A 5,049-nucleotide genomic window follows, 5' to 3' on the forward strand; every position below is an offset into this window, starting at 1 on the left:
TGTGTTCCGATCCCTTTTATCAAGACATGGGCCACACTGGAAGAGGCTCTGCCCTAGTACCTCGCTTTACCTTAATGATCCCTATAAAACCCCATCTCAAACACTGGAAGTGCAGGGGAACAGGACTTCACACGTGGGTCTCAGGGGAACACAACTCAGCCAAGGGCTCCCTCTCACCCTCTAGTCTCTTTCCCTGACTTCCTGTCATCACACCTCCTCTTGTATCTGAAGTGGTTGGTGTCAGATCAGTCGGGGCAGGCAATGGCCAAAGGAGGCAGATTTAAAAAGGGCCGCTGAACAGGCTTTATTGAGATATCACTCCCGGGCGGAACTCGATCAGACCCACAGAGGGGACAGGAGAAGGGTCTGAGGAGAAACCGCGTGGAAGCTCGACTGGACTGGACTTTTATGGGGCTTATAGCAGGAAGGGAAGGTCTTGGGACAGGAAAAGGTGTTTCTAGGGTCCCTTGCCCCCTTGAAGTTGGTCAGGGGATTTGGCTGAACTCCAGGATTGGCCAGGGGGGTCCTGTTGATTGACAGGCGTTAGTCAGGAGATCTGGCTGATTGACAGGCGTTTCCGCCGGCATCTGATTGATGTTCTTTTTCTGCGTGGGCTGCTTTGTTCTAAGTTGCCACTAAGTTGCCACCAAATCGCCGCCACCTACCTAACAGTTGGAGAGTCCGAGAAGATTTGGGGAATGCAGATGAAGGGACACTGAGTCGGGGTGCCTTGGTTCGCGTTCAGTGGGGTGTGTTTATATGGTCTGAGCCAATGTGTGCAAGTCCAGTTACTGCTGGCTGAGAGGTGCCCTGGCTTCCAGATGTGCCTCCCACCCTTTTTGCCAACCCACAGGTATCAGGCCAGGAATGTATTCTATGGTGCCCGGCGTCAGAAGTATACAGACAGAGGAATAGACGAGGTGCTTAAAGCACAATCCTCCCAGTGCCGGACAGGGGTCTGCAGACCTTCAGTGCCACAGGGCAACCTGGGATCACCTGATCCTGGACCCAACTGGCTTCGGTTGTCTCTGGAGTCACTTGGGGTACTCGGTCAAATGCCAGTCCCTGGGCCCTGCACCTTAGGCTTTGTTCAGCAGGACACAGGAGCCCAGGCACCTGTACTCACCATCTTCTTCCTCAGGTGCCCACGATGGGGGCTGAGGGTTAGGATGCACCGAGCGAACCCTCTGCAGGTTTGAAACTGCACAGTTGCCTTTTGTCGTGAAAATTATTAAAATCACAATAAGAAAACTGGAGGAAACGTAATTCTTCCAAAACTTAGCATTCATTTATGGTAGAAAGACGGTAGTTTTTCCCGATTTGAAAACAATTCCCCAAAAGCACATGCCACTGCCATTAAAGAGCCAGGAGGCTGGGAGCAGGTTTTCTAACCCTAACCCTATTTTTTTTCCCCCAGCATCACAGGAGAACTCTGACTTGTCTTTCTGCTTTGTCCTTAGAAAAATATAAAATTATTATTCCACGAGGAGGCAACCAAAAGGATGAAGCTGAAAAATGTAGAAAAAAGATATCATACAGATGCATGCCAGAGAGTTAGTAAAATTATGTTTTTTTTTCCTGGATTTTGTAATGTTTGTGATATTGTCCAACTTAAAGCATTAAAATTGTTGTGTTTTGTTATTATAAAAATTATTATTCTAAAGAATAATCAGAGCTGGGCATGATGGCGCACGCCTGTAATTCCTGTGGCTCAGGAAGTGGAGGCAGAAGGAGCGAGAGTTCAAAGCCAGCCTCACTGAGCAACGCAGTGAGACCCTGTCTCTAAATATAATGCAAAATGGGCTGGGGATGGGACTCAATGGTTGAGTGCCCCTGAGTTCAATCCCCAGTACCAAAAAAAAAAAAAAAAAAGAATAATTAGAATATTCTAATAATAATTATTCTAATTATTATTCCAAGGCTTGTACTTGTAATTTTACATTCTTTTTCAGGTCCTCTGTAACCTGGATCCACCAGGGCTGGTAGCCTGTTCTCTCTTCCTCACCAAGGGAGTCCTGTTGTTCTCAGGCAGCAGCACACCCTCCTTATTTATTTATTTATTTATTTTTTAAATTCCCAGCCTCCTTGGAAGCCAGGGCTAGCCACGGGATACTGTTCTGGCCAACGGGATAGACGAGGCCTCTGGCTGAGCTTCCAGGAAAGCATTAAAGGAGCTGTCCAGGGGTGTGCCTGTTGCTCTTCCCCTTCTTGACTGGAATAATGATGTGATGCTGGATGAGAGGCAGGCATCTCGCCACCTCAAAGATCCTGTGAGAAAGAAAATTACATGCTAAATATGAAGGAGTGAAAGAGAGATACAGGGAAGGACCACAGATCATTGGGTTTCTCAAGTGAGACAAGATGATTCATTTAAGCCACTGTACAATTATGATTGTACATTATCCTTAACTGATACACATGTTTCAAAGTACCACAAACTGGGTGCTTAAACAAAAGGGAGTTACTGTCTCAGTTCTAAAGTTTCCAGGGGCAGCAGGGTGGCTTCCTCGGAAGGTGGTTGGGAGGTCTATTCCGGACTTCCACCCTCCTCTCATGGCTTGCTGCCCATCTTGAGCTCGTCGGCTAGCTGATGAGCCATGGACCTTGGCCCGTCTCTCCCTGTGTGTGTCTATGCCCACACCAAGTTCCCTGCTCCATAACGGCGCCAGTCAGATTGGCTTAGGGAGCAAAGTACTCCAGTAGGTCATCCCTTAACTAATGACCTCTGCAGTGAACCCATGTTTAAGTAAGGTCACATTCTGAGGTACAGGAAAGTTAGGACTCCAACACATAATTTTGGGGGAACTGGGGAGAGACACAGTTCAGCCCTTTACACATGGGCCTCATCCCTGATGCCTCTCCCTCTGTCCATGGGTAACTCCTTCCAGTTCCACCACATGGACCTCTCTGATGCTCAGCCTTCCTTCACCACCATGGTATCCCCCACTGTGCTCTGCATCTACACTTGTGCTCCAGGCAGCCTTTGATGATACTCTCAGATCTCTGCACAGATGTTCCAGGATCCTGGAGGTCTGCACTACCCCTCCAGTCTGGTTAGGCAGGAAGTGGCTCTCTTTGGTCAATTAGATGTGAGGGTGAGGGATGTGCCTCTATTTGGGGTGGGAGCTTTTAAGCAGTATAACTTGACAGCTTTCATTCCTATTGCTGCACTGACTTTGCACACTCAGTTCAGCAGAGCTCCATCAGCGTGGGCTTCTGACTACTGTGAGCAGAGCCCCAGTGGCTAGCTAGCTAGGAGTGTGAGCAGGAAGCCAGCCAGTGAGATTTGAGCTTGTTAGTGTGGCTCAACTGATTGGTATATGTAAAAATGTAAAATGGACGGTGGTCGCACTGACCCCTTTCCAGGCAAGACTGTCTCAGGGTAAACTCCAAACTCCTTCCCATGGCCCACAAGGCTTAAAAGTGCTGGCCTCTGCCCCCTTCCACACTCATCTTTCCACACCCTCCCATTCACTTCTCTGTTGCCAGAGACTCTTACTCTTCTTTCAGATTCTCAAATATGTCCATTCTCTTCAGTCAAGGTGAAGGTGCTTACTGACGCTGGTCCCTTCGTGTGGATGGATGCCCTGCATATGAGGCAAGCACTCTACCCACTGAGCTATTCCTCAGCCCCCCTTGTGTCCTTCCTGGTAGACTGTAAGCTCCAGATGGGCAGTGGCTTCCCCTCTGTCCTTCACCATGGCCTCCCTGCATCTTAGGGACTTCCTGGCTTGATAAATACTCTGGATCCACACTGAATGAATGGATTCCTCGCCCAGCCAAATCCTACCTCCTCCAGATCTGAGCTCCACAACACATTGTTCATTCAACTGTTGCTTGGCAAAGGGGGACTCCCTCGGATGGAATCCGGGCTCTGCCACCTGCTACTAGTCATCTTGATCATTTCGCTTTATTCTCTGACCTTCAGACCTCCCCCGTGTACAAAGGGGGAAATATCACACGTGATTGTTGCATCTTCCCTGACCACGGGTGGTCTGGGATGGCCGTGATCCCACGTTAAATATACACGCCCCCTCACGGTTGTGACCCCTGCGGGCAGGGACGAGCTTCCTGGGATCTTTAGCCTTAATTGGAAAGCCCTTTCCGGGTGTCGCTCTGACCCAGGGAGGCCCTAGTTCTGGGACCCCGGCTCGCCCTGCCGGCCCGAGAGCCAGTGCGCACGCTCGGGCGCCGCGCCTCTCCTAGAGGAGGCAAAACCGCTTCGGGCGTAGGCCCGGGGCGGGCAGGCGGGAGCCACGCCCTCCTCCCTGACTGGCGGAAAAACGGGCCAATCGGAGAGGCGCCGCGGGGGAGGGGCGGGGCCGTGCTACGAACCGGCGCCCGGTGGCCGCGGGAGCTGCAGCCGCGAGCGTGCGGCACGCGCCGGCCGCCTGCCCGAACCCGGTCCCGTGTAGCCGGCCCTCGACCCCCGCCGACCGAGCCGCGCGCGCCTGCCCTGTCTCCTCAGTTGCATTTGACGACTTTTTTTTTTTTTGCACGCATTTATTTCTGTTCCATTTAGTCCTTTCTAAGGCGGCGGCGGCAGCGACAGTGGCGAACGCTTGGGGCGGGGAGGCGGCGGCTGGAGGATGCGGCGCGGGACTGCGCTCACTACGCCCGCTGCTGCTGCCCGGCTCAGGCCGGAGCGCCGAACAGGTGGGTGCAGGTGCGCCGGGAGGCGAGAGGCGGGCATTGGTAGAGGGTCCCGCAGACCCCAGGACGGGTGGGCGGACCTGGCGGCAAGGGACCAGGCGACTGGTGCTGCCCCGCCCCATCGCCCACTTTCTCCTCTTCCAGCCATCGCCACCCCTGTTTGACCCCCTTCTACTTGTGCATCCTACCCCTTGGTCCCCCACCGTTCCGTTCCCATCCCCCTCCTTTCTTGAAGCCCCCGAAACATCTCCCAGTCGCTGCGTCGCTTCCAACGCCCCATCTCGGTCCGCCTCCAGCCCCCCTTCTCCCTCTCGCCACCGGTGTTTCCACTCCTCTCCCCATTCCGCCCTCGAGACAAGGGGTGGGAGGGGGGACCCACCCGGTGCTCCCGGGAGA

At 53.0% G+C, this 5,049-nt stretch overlaps 1 protein-coding gene across 5 annotated transcripts in view; it reads left to right on the plus strand.

The window, feature by feature from the left end:
* Window positions 1-4,334: 4,334 nt before the first annotated feature.
* The window catches only part of Jakmip1 (janus kinase and microtubule interacting protein 1), a 126,563-nt gene continuing 125,848 nt past the window's right edge, over window positions 4,335-5,049 (plus strand). For 4 of the 5 annotated variants that reach the window (XM_048784153.1, XM_048784152.1, XM_048784154.1 and 1 more), the window contains exon 1: window positions 4,335-4,656. The gene's annotated coding sequence lies outside the window, so the exon portion shown is untranslated. The remainder of the gene's footprint in view (window positions 4,657-5,049) is intronic. The other variant, XM_048784155.1, reaches the window with a different exon arrangement.

Source organism: Marmota marmota, unplaced genomic scaffold (assembly GCF_001458135.2).
Source record: "Marmota marmota marmota unplaced genomic scaffold, marMar, whole genome shotgun sequence".
Taxonomy (NCBI): domain Eukaryota; kingdom Metazoa; phylum Chordata; class Mammalia; order Rodentia; family Sciuridae; genus Marmota; species Marmota marmota.